General features: G+C 30.0%; 1 pseudogene; it reads left to right on the forward strand.

Moving 5' to 3' along the window:
* Positions 1-12: 12 nt before the first annotated feature.
* On the forward strand, positions 13-11918 carry LOC142618567 (TMV resistance protein N-like; annotated as a pseudogene).
* The last annotated feature ends 701 nt before the right edge of the window (positions 11919-12619 follow it).

Raw genomic sequence — 12619 nt, forward strand, 5'->3', positions numbered from 1 at the left:
CTAGAAAAAAGAGAAAGGAATCTTTTGACAAAAGAAGAAGAAAAAGAAAGATTTGTTGAATGCTCAGCCTTTTAAAAAATTGTCGGTGTTTTGCTAGGACGATTCCTCGAAGAAAAGGGCCACTTGCACACCTATTGTGTTTAAGGGAAAATAAAAAGGGGTTCTATTGTTAGTGGGAAATAAATATTTGTTTCAAGGAATAATCAATCAGTCTAGTAAGAGAGAAGAGAAAGAAAAGGAAAGGTTGGAAGGCAGTGTTGTTTCAAGCTACTTTTGAGTATTACAACCACTGCTGCAATTTCTTGAATCTGTAAGTTTTCACTTTTCAAACACATCTATCTCTTTTATTTATTTTTTCTCAAAAAATCCATGTTAAATCATATTCTTCTTCCCTAGTTATTTAATGTCCACACACATCCTTCAAATTGTTTTTTTACTAATTCTTTTTATCCTTATTGTGGTTCAAGATTTACCAACATATTTCCATCGGCTTCAATGAGTACTCAAGAAGCCTCACTGTTGACATCATCATCTTCTTCTTCAAGACGGTGGATTTATGATGTTTTCCTTAGTTTCAGAGGTAAGGATACACGTAATAGTTTTACGCATCATCTATATGCTGCTTTGCAACGTTCAGGTATCTTTACCTTTAGAGATAATGAAAGACTTGAAAGAGGAAAATTTATTTCACCGGAGCTGTTGAAAGCAATAGAAGAATCGAGATTCCCGATTGTTATTCTCTCAAGAAACTATGCATCTTCAACATGGTGCTTGGATGAACTTATAAAGATCATTCAATGCATGAAAGAGAAGGAAATGACAGTTCTACCTATATTTTATGAAGTGGACCCATCTGATGTACGAAAACATATGGGAACTTTTGCACAAGCCTTTGCTGAGCATAAAGAACGTTTGAAGGAGAACACAGAGAAGTTGCAAACTTGGCGAGCTGCTTTGAGTGAAGTGGCCAATCTCTCCGGGTGGCATTGGCATTCACAAGATAGGTAATGTAATTTGACTTTTTTTTTTTTTTCTTAATATGTTTCAAATAGCTCTTCCTATATATATACACACCATGAATTACATTATCAACAGTACGATATTTTGACTATAATATATGTTATGTTAAATCCTTTAATTTATCAACGATACAATGTTTTTGATTATTATACAGAGTAAGTTTTCGTGGTTTCATCCTTTAATTTATCAAGAAATATCTCATTAAATAGTTTAAAATAAAATTATAGAATTTAAAGCATTAATAAGGATAAAATTGTTAAAATAGGAAGACTAAAAAGAAATCTCAAGTGTTGGAAAGTGGCAGTTAAAATAGGGATGATAAAGAGGTGCTTATTTTATAGCAATAATACCAAACATAATTACTTATAAAAATCTTATTTACAACCCAATAGCCTAATCATTGGATTAACGTATTGACCGTGATCAAATCTCTTATACGTTCAAAGTTAACAATTTGATCTATTACACAACCACTACAAGTATCACCAAAATCTAAAAGCAATGAAAACGTTAAAGAGCACACATAGATTTGGTGAAGAAGTAAAAAGTAAAAACTATTCCTGGAAAACCAATCCCAAAGGAAAATTCTACAAGAAGAAACAATTACAATAAGTTTATACTTACAAAACTTTTTTAGTCCTAGACTCTTTTAATTAGTAATTAACCTTAGCAAACAACCAATTCACCTCCCCTTGCAGTTGCTGCAGAACTATAAAGACCTTCAAACAAACCATGGTACGTTATATATATATATATATATATATATATATATATATATATATATATATATATATATATATATATTGTTGAGAGAACTTGTGGTTCAGTATATAATAGCATCATATGTTGCACAAAGTGCTAATGTCGACAAACTAAACTCTATTAACAAAGCTTCAAGACGTTTAAATACTATTTCAAACTATACATTTAAAGGTTTCAAAAGAATAAAAGAGTATTTTTAAGTTACTTTAATCATATAGCATAATTTTTAAGTATATGTAGAGAACTATTCTTGAAAATCAATTTTCACAATGTAACTTAAACTACTTTTTATTTAACTTTTACTACCTATTTTATTATTCAATTTAATGATAGAATTGATTTTTTTTATTTTTTTATTTTTTATAGATAGTTCAATAGTTACAATTGTGGAGGGGGATTTGAACCAAACATCTTTATTGGAAACACCAAGAGATGCTAATTAAGTTACAAAGCTTTTTGACGTATAAATTTTAATGAACTTTGTGAGTGTGCACCAATTGTATCTATAAAATAGAACATATCTTATGCATCAATAGTTTGAGATGCACTTGGACTTTGTAAAGCCCTGAAAAGATCAACCAAAATACTTGCTTCATGTACTTTTTTTTTTTGTATTACTAATTTGAAATGTGAATTAGCTCAAGCGATTGCAAAATCCTTGTTGTAATAGTAGAAGTTCTAAATAGAGTTGTTAATATCGTACAATACACAATACGTAATTATTGTCCACAAAGAGTTTCGTATTGTAATTGCTTATGAATTATATGATATAATGGTATGAATCATAGAATTGTATCATATCATATGACACTTAAGCATATGCTTTAAATTTATTTATTTTTTTGTTCAAATTTGTGCTTTTATCTGAATCCAATAGCATGTCTATAAGGTTTTTTTTTTTTTTTTTTTTTTTCTGTACAAAATTTGAACTACACAATTACACTTCACTTTCATATTTGCAAATTTCTTTTCTAAACTATAAATAAGGCATTAATTGACAATATAAATATTTTTTCATTATTTTTATAAGTCTAAGAAGCTAGATTGCCAAGAAGAAATATTAAAATTTAAAGAACAAGAGATAGTAAATGTTGATGATGATAAAAAAAAAAATTCAATGAAGAAATAAATTTGTAAAATGATGAATAACACTAATTTAGATGGAGTTTTTTTTTTTTTAGAGAGTTTTAACATTTGGCGTCCGCTTATGATAATAGCTCTTTATCTAATTTAGATGGAGTTGATTAGGCAAGATGATGAATATAATGGACATAAAGTATTATTTTGGGCTATTTGTCATGTATTATTACTTTTGAGTTTAATCAATTTAAAAATGTATATTATACATAACACGTATTAATTTGGTTTATTTAGTTAATTTGCTAAATATTATTACATAAGTGATACTAAAGTAGTCATTAGTAGAATATATTTTGAATTTATAATGAATATGTCCTTAATATATGTATATTTATAAGTCTTGCATAAATTTTATTAAGTATTTATTTATCTTATGATACACGATACGATACAATACATGATACTAAATAATCAAAAATTGATTCACGATATGATTCGTGTTTTGACAACTATGGTTATAATACCCTTTTCTTTTTCTTTTTTTGAGAATGGGCTCTAATACTAATCTGTTCTGAAAAACGTGTAAACAAAAAAGGTAAGCAATACTAAACACAAATGTTAACATAATTTGACAAACTCTGTGGCAACATTCAATGACAACACTACCAAAAAATAAAATGATACTTCCACAATATATTTACAATAAATCCTAGAAAGTAAGCTGTTATTGTTGGGTAAAAAAGTAATTTCAGTGGTGGGCTAAAAATAAAATTAATAATAATTTGCCACCAATAATTTGTTGTGAAAATGTTATGTACATACTGTACATTACTCATAAACAAAATCTCACTAACAATAATGAGAAAAAATAACTGCACTCACAACTCTCGCATAGATAAACTAACAAAAGTTATCATTGCACTTAAAAAAGCACTAGACAAATCAAACAAAACTTTGCCATTGAACTCCAACAAGGTTTCTCTAATTTGGAGAGAAACTCTCAAACTCCTTATATATCTTTTTTTAGTGGGTGTAAATTTTGAAAATATAACTATTAGATTATATGTTTTTTTATGTTCTTAACATGCATGTCAAATTTTGTTCAAATCAAATGTTATTTACTATTCGATCAATAAAATTACTTTTTGTGCATAATTTTATACCACTAAAATTTGAAATTTAAACATTTGATTGATGACTTACATAGCAATTGATCTTTGATTTTCTTAAAACTTTGCAAACATGGAGATTATAATAAAAACATGTAATCCAATGATTAGATTTTCAAATTTCACACCCAATAAAAAAAATATAGAAGTTTGAAGGGTTTCTCTCACACTCACCAAAGTTATAGAAGTTCGGAGAGAAACCTTTTCCGTTGAACTCTCACACTCACCAAAGTTATACCATCAAACTCTTTGCAGTGTGGTTATATATAAAACTTTAATACCTGGTCTAGAAAAACATAAAATTGTTGACAAATAATAAACTTTTTTTTATATCCCAATAAAACTTAAATAAATAAGTAATCAAGTCAAACTAGAAACCTCCAAACTATTCGCGGGCTAGACTTAATTCCGAGTATTAAATGGCAAAAATTATATTCAAATCAAGCAATTTTTAACTCTATTAAACTCCACGGAACACAAAGTGATCTTTGTTTTAAGAGAACATATTGTGTTATAAAAGCAACTCTTGCATTCAATATATATATAGTTGACGAAAGGGGGAAAAAATCCTGGTGTTGCTTATACTATCCTATGTCTAGAATTTTCTGTTGAAAACTTGTTATACTCAAAACCCACCCGAACATGGAAACATTAGGTGTGAGTTTGGGAAGCGCGTTTTGCGCGTTTCCCAGCTGATGCGTTTTTTTAGTGGGTTCCGTGCATTGTTTATGGAACTCGCAAGTACTTTTTTCAACAAAAACAATTTTAAAATTGAATCCCACGGCACTATTCACACATTTAAAAATTATTTTGCTACAGTGTTTTCAGTTTTCAGTTTTTAGCTTTCAGTTTTCAACAATAAGTAATATCCAAACAAATCCTAGGTAGCAATGAAATTAGATTAACACTTTTTTTTTAATCCAACTAATATTTGGATTTTATATTATAGGGTGTTTATTACATATCTCTCAGATTAAACCTGGTTATGTTAAGGAATAAAACTATACTCTCTTTTTTTTTTTTTTTTTAGAAAAGAATAAAACTAAACTAAATTCTATATTCAGATTTTACACCATAGGGTGTATATACATTTATTTGTTGAAACTTCATATACATTTATTTGTTGAAACTTCAATATAATCAACTAAACAAAATGCTATAGACCTACACACATTTCTAATTTGAGACCTATCTTGAGAGGTTTAGACTCATTGTTTCTTGTTCACACTTATTTTCAGGCCTGAGGCAGAAGTTATTGAAGAAATTGTGAAAGTGATATTTAATCAACTCAGTTATACATTCTTAATAGATACCAAGGGACTAGTAGGAATGACTTCCAGAGTTGAGAAATTGATGTCACACTTAGCTATAGAGTCAAACAATGTTCGCATTATAGGAATTTGGGGGACAGGAGGAATGGGTAAAACAACTCTAGCAAGAGTTGTTTACAGTATGATTTCCAATCAATTTGAAACATGTAGTTTTATTACTAATGTTAGGGAAGTTGATGAAAAACATGGCATACTTCAGTTACAACAAACACTTTTGAATGATCTTTTGATTCTTAGAGATATGAATGTAAAAGATGTTGATAATGGAATTATCATGATCAAGGATCGGTTACGTCACAAAAAGATTCTTCTTGTTCTTGATGATGTAAATGAATTAGGCCAATTGAACAAATTAGTTGCGGAGCACAATTGGTTTGGTCCAGGTAGCAGAGTTATCATCACAACAAGAGATGTGCATTTGCTAATGACACATAAAGTTGATGGAATATATGAGATTGAAGGATTGAGTTATGATGAAGCTTTTCAACTTTTTAATTCAAAAGCTTTTGGCAAAGAGCATCCTACCAAAGATTATCTACAGCTGTCCAAAGCCTTTGTACATTATGCTAAAGGTCTTCCTTTAGCAATTGAAGTTTTGGGTTCCTTTCTGTACAATAGAAGCACGGATGAATGGAAAAGTGAATTAGATAGGCTTAAAGAATTTCCTGAAGGAAAAATTCTCAATGTACTTCAAAGAAGTTTTGATGGACTACAAGAAACAGAGAAGGAAATTTTCCTGCATATTGCATTTTTCTCGAATTATATAAATCAAGAAACTATTATAACAATATTAGATCATCTTGAGCTTTACCCTAAAATTGGATTAAGGGTTCTTATTGATAAATCTCTCATCAAATTGCAATACAGTAAATTGTGGATGCATGATTTACTCCAAGAAATGGGTCGAGATATAGTTCGTAAAGAGTGCCCCAAAGACCCTGGAAAGCGTAGTAGATTATGGTTGTATAAAGATATTGACAGTGTGCTAACAAAAAATACGGTAAGGGGTTATTGAAAGAACCCAAGAATATACCTTATTAATTATATTATTCAACATATTTTAACATAAAATAGTTTTGGTAATTATGCATTTTGCAATTCACTAATCCCTTTTGTTTATGATTATTAGGGAACAGAAACAATTCAAGGCATAGTCTTAAAGTTACCCAAACCAAAAGAGGCACATTGGGACCCTGAATCCTTTTCAAAGATGCATTGTCTGAAGTTCCTCATAATTGAAAATTTTCAGGTTAGCCATGATCCCAAACATCTTCCTAATGACTTAGTATTTCTTGATTGGAGTGAGTATCCTTCGAAATCTTTGCCGGTAAGTTTCCAACCAAATGAGTTGATTGAACTTCACATGTGTTGTAGCAACATTGAACGACTTTGGAAAGGAACAAAGGTAATTGATACCGTTCTACAACTTTTCTTTTAATAGTTTCATTAAACTATAAGATTTTTGGAAGCTAACAATTGTTTTATGTCTTTTTGGATATTTACAGTCTTGTGAGATGTTGAAATTCATCAACTTGACAAGATCTCTAAATTTTTTTGAAACCCCTGACTTCACCAAAATCCCAATTCTTGAGAAATTAGTTCTTGAAGACTGTATAAATTTACGAGAGATACATCCATCAGTTGGAGTTCACAAAAAGCTTACTTTTCTTAATCTAAAAGGTTGCAAAAACCTTAGAAGTCTTCCAGGAAAGTTTGAATCTGAGTCTCTTGAGATCCTTATTCTTTCTAAATGCTCAAATTTAAAAAGAATTTCAGAATTTGGGGAGAACATGGAACGTGTATCAAAACTTTACTTGGATGGCACTGCTATTACAAAACTACCCACATCAATTGGAAATTTGACTGGCCTTTCTTCATTGAATGTAAGAGATTGCAAAAATCTTATGTCTCTTCCTAGCACTTTTTTTAATATGAAGTCGCTTAAAGATCTCAATCTTTCCGGATGCTCAAAACTACTAGAGAACTTGGGAAATGCAAAAAGTGTTAAGGAGCTTGATGTGAATGGACAGATGCCTTCTTCTAATGCTCTTCTAGAAATTTTTAGAAAAATAGCTTTTGTTGGATTTCAGCTCTTCCCTTTTTTTTCAATGTCGAGAAGTTCTGATCCCATGGGCTTGCTATCGTCATCTCTATTTGGCTTGTCTTCTTTGGCCAGATTGAATTTAAGTAATTGCAATCTCAAGACAATCCCCATTGATATTGGTTGCTTATTCTCGTTACAAGAGTTAAATCTAAGTGGAAATAATTTTGGTGGCCTTCCAGAAAGCATTAGTCAACTATCTATTTTGAAACATTTGGACGTGACGAATTGCATGAGTCTTCGATCATTTCCAAAGCTTCCATTAAGCATAGCTTATATAAGTGGAAACAATTGTTCCTCACTAGAAATGGTACCAAATCTATTGAAACCAAATTCTTCATGTGAGCCAGAACTTGAACTTTCAAATTGCAATAAATTGGCTGACAATCAAAACTTCATTGACATGTTTTTTGCGGTGATAAAAAAGTCACCCCAGGTCTCTCTCTCTCTCTCTCTCTCATGGTTCTAAGCATTTTGCTTTATATGTTTCAGGGACTCTCTCCTAGATTTCAAGATGATATGTATGATATTGTTTTTCTTGGAAGTGAAATTCCAGAGATGTTTAGCCATCAATGTATGGGGAATGAAGTGAATACAATGAAACCTTTTTCTCATTTGTGTAATGAATGGATAAGAATTGCTTTTTGCGTTGTATTTTGTTGTCGTCCACATCACCAAATTTACAAAGGCGATCCAACTTGCAATTTGATAGTCAATGGAAATCACAGGATTTTTAAACCATACATTCATAGTATTGATGTTTTATCAGATCATATTTGGCTAAATTATTGTCTTCCTCAATACTACATTATGGATTACAGAAAATCATTGTGGGAGTGCGATGCAAATGGATTCTGTGAGATTAGATTTAAAATTGATAATGAAGATTCAAGCTTGGTGAAAAAATGCGGGTTGCGTGTGGTATACAAGAAAGACATTGAAGATCTCAACCGGACCATGGCTCATTGTAGCAACAACAGCATCATTCCTTACAAGGGCTTGGATATTCCCCATCATTATTTCGACAATTCAGCAGTGGTGGTGGAAGGTAACCAAAAGGATTGAAAGAGTCCCTAAATTTATGGCCCATGGTAAATCTAATTGTGAGGAGTCAAGTCTGTACAAGGAATGTGGTGAAGAGCTAAGCAATTGGCAGCAAATCAACTATATTTTACTCTTGATTACCTGTAAGTCAGTGTCACTGTCTTTCTTCTTAATTCATGTTCACAGTATTTTTTTTTTTCTCTTGATTATCTCATGTTGTTTTCTTCTTATGCTTCTGGGTTGTCCTCATTTTAGAAGTCCACAAGCATAATAAGCTCAATTCTTGCTTGGACAAGTTCCAAATGAATAAACTAGAATTCTATGAATTTATAATTGCAATTGAAGACAAAGTTTGGAAAGTTAATAATGTCACTCATAGTAATCAACAAATTATGTGAAGATGCAAGAGCCAGGCACCATTAATTTATGATTGTGATTGAAGTCAATGTTCAAAAAGTTCCAATTTCATTAATGGAAATCGGGAAATACTGTCAATAATAGACATTACTGAATAGTAATATTACTAAATAGTCTTAGCCATGTGCTACCATTATTCAGCAATGTTAGGAAAACGCTAATCATCCCTTGTGATGCTCGTGTAGAGGTATGGGTGAGGCCTTACTATTATTTGAATTTCATTTCTCCCATAAACATCTTTCTCCTCTGCATTTTGTTAATTAGATTTTTTTTTTTCTTTATTTTTTGTTTTTTGTTTCTGCTTGTTACATTTCATAGCGAATTGATAATTCACCTTTATAAACATCCAAATTATTAGGGTCATATTTTTCATCTCTTGACATTCTTAAATAGAACACACTTTACTTGTATTTAGGTAGTTCTAAGTGAATTCTAAAATATCATTAAGTATATCTCTAAGTTATATCAAGTGGTATTCTTTCAATCTTGTGCAAGTTAAAATAATCTCTAAATTATCACCAAAAGGAGTTAAATATTTTGCTTATATAGGAAAATTAAATCCTAGTTCTAATTGACAAAGAAATCCTAATTGCTTTATTTCAAAAATAAATAAAAATCTCCTTGTCTCTCACATCACCTACAGCCACCAAGCACATAAAAATGAAGTTCCATGCTTAATGGAATCATAATCCCTTCTAGGCCAATTTCTTTAGTACATCTAGCTTGGTCCATGTTCCTTTGGTATTGCTCAACCATCTCATTCGCTAGTAGAATGTTCTCAGATATGTTTCTCCCCTGCCCAAATGGGCATTATGTAAAAAATACTTTCCCAACATATGGATAGGATTGTTTGCATTATACGACTAACAAAATTCTTTGAAAGTCTAGTTAAAATTATGTTTCAACATTTAGTTTCCTCCTCTATTTTACTTCCTTTTTTTTTTCTTACAATAAGTGGCTGAAAAGAGAAATGAAACTATGTTCTCTTTATTTATTGGGAGAATTAGGCATAAGACATTCGATTGTAATCTTAAAGGATAAATCAAGGCGAACAGTACCTCCATTACTCTGTTGTGTACTAGTTTTATTTTTTGTTTATCTTATATTAGAGATGAAGTAATTCTGTGGTTCACCAAATATTGAATTACAAAGGGTAAACATTTATTACTCATCAATTGATCGCAATTATTAGATTTTTGAATTGATTTTTTTATAGCTTATATTTTTATAGCTTATATTAGAACCAACTAATTCTATAATTCCTTCTCAAAAAACTAATTCTATAATTTATAAACACTAGTTGCAAACCCACATGGTGCGTGGAAAATGCAATATAATTATTTTATAATAGTATAATGTAAAATTTGTAGGTTAAATAGTGCATGTGTTATTTAAAAGTGTTTTCTATTTTTATAAGTTTTATGTAATGAAATATATAATATATTTTGTATTTAAATATATATAATGTAATTTAATGAAAATATTTAACTTACTTAGTTATAATATTATGTTATATAAATGGAGAAGATGTTATTAAAATGACCTTTTAAAAATATATTGTAATCAATTGACTAATTTGAACATATCCAAGAATATTTAAAATATATATACACCCTCATTCCAAGGAACACATGTAACATGTTATATTAAATTTAAACTATTACATAAGTTTAAAATTAAAGCATTCTTTTTATTTCTAAATATAATTATAATGTCTATATTATAGAAACTTTAATTTTAAGATAATTTTTGAATATTTATCATGTTTATTGCTTTTTTTGGGCCCATATCTAATTTTTTATGACTATTTTGTTTATATTTTTTAGCCAAAAACTAAAGAGTTCGGTCCAAATAGAATAAAATTTCATACTTTTCAATCAAAAAATTAAGAAGAAAAAAATAATAATTTTGAGCAAAAAACAGAAAAGGAAACTTACAAAAATCAATTTAAGGCTCAATTAGTCCAAAATGGACTGAAGTGGACCGACTGGGCCGAAGTGGACCTAATTGGACTGATTGGACCAATTTGTACTGAACTGGACCAAATTAGACTGAATGGACCAAATAGACTGAATTAGAACAAATTAGACTAAATGGATCAACATACTTCGCTGATGTGGCTCAAAAGAAGTGTAGCAACCAGAAATATAATGCGTAAGCTTTTAGATATTATATAAATATATAGATTTTTAAGACTTCTATGTGATATTACTAAAAAAAAATAATTAGGAATTTGTTTATTCTGTTGTTGATTTGAAAAATCATGTCATTTTATAAGTGGCTTAATTTTAATTTTGGATTTGCTGGTGAGAGTAAGCATAGGCCAATTATTAGAGACAAACCAGAGGATGGAAGTGTGGATGTAACATTGGCACCTGTCTTGCAGCGCCACACTGCTGACGGTACTGAAGACGGTTTAACTATGAAGGAGTTCTATCTGTGTAAGGATGATCCAGTGATCCAATCTTGTCAGTCCAACAGGCTTGGCAACCCACTTCCAGCAGGTTGGTTTGACACTACATCAGATTGGGAACATGTAATGTAGGAGGATTTTGTGGAGTAGAACTATCAAGCTAGACCTGAATCTCCCTCAGGTAATAATGGCTCTGTATCCTCTGTAAGACATTATTTATATGTTGTTTCTGGTAAAGAAACATGGAAGTTACTTGTATTATAAGGAGTATATGACTGCTCTCTGAACTTGTAAAAAGCTCATAAACGTGTCTGGATTTTCAAAACCTGTGTTTGTTTGTTTGTTTTTTTTTTTTTTTTAGCTATTTGTATAGCTTTCTGTTTCTGTGTTCTGCATATATTTTGGTACTTTTTGATCTATCTGAAGTGGTTTAGGACTAAATTCCTTGGAGCAATATTATGGCCTAGCTTCAGCAGCCAAAGATAAGAGTTACCTAGCAGGAACAAAAGATATATTTATGTATGACCCACATAAAAAGTGAGAAATTGATCTCCATGAGTCTAGTTAAAATTATGTTTCAACATTTAGTTTCCTCCTATATTTTACTTCCTTTTTTTTCTTACAAGAAGTAGGTGAGAGATATGAAACTATGTTCTCGTTATTTGTTGGGAGAATTAGGCATAAGACATTTGGTTGTAATCTTAAAGGATAAATCAAGGCGAGCAGTACCTCCATTACTCTGTTGTGAACTAGTTTTATTTTTTGTTTATCTTATATTAGAGATGAACTAGATTTGTGGTTTATCAAATATTGACTTACGAAGGGAAAACATTTATTACTCATCAATTGATCGTAATTCGCAAGTATTATATTTTGAAATGATTTTTTTTAGCTTATATTAGAAGTAAACTAATTATGTAATTTATAAATACAAGTCGCAAACCCAAGCCATGTGTGGGAAATTTAATATAATTATTTTTATAATAATGTAATGTAAAATTTATAGGTTAAATAGTGCATGTGTTATTTCTTCTATTTTTATAAGTTTTATGTAAAAAAAAAAAGGCTAAAATGCAAAACTGACCCTCCAAGTTTTACCTTTTGTCATTTTAGTCCTCTAAGTTTTAGTTTTATCATTTCAGTTCTTTAAGTTTGAAATATAGTCAATTCAGTCATCCGTTAGTTTTCTGTTAAGTGCTGTCGTTTACTAACCAAAATGACGTCGTTTTGGATTTTCTTTTAAATTTCTTAAATTAAAAAAAACTGAAAAACGTTAATTAAA

This window comes from Castanea sativa, chromosome 12 (genome assembly GCF_040712315.1).
Source record: "Castanea sativa cultivar Marrone di Chiusa Pesio chromosome 12, ASM4071231v1".
Taxonomy (NCBI): domain Eukaryota; kingdom Viridiplantae; phylum Streptophyta; class Magnoliopsida; order Fagales; family Fagaceae; genus Castanea; species Castanea sativa.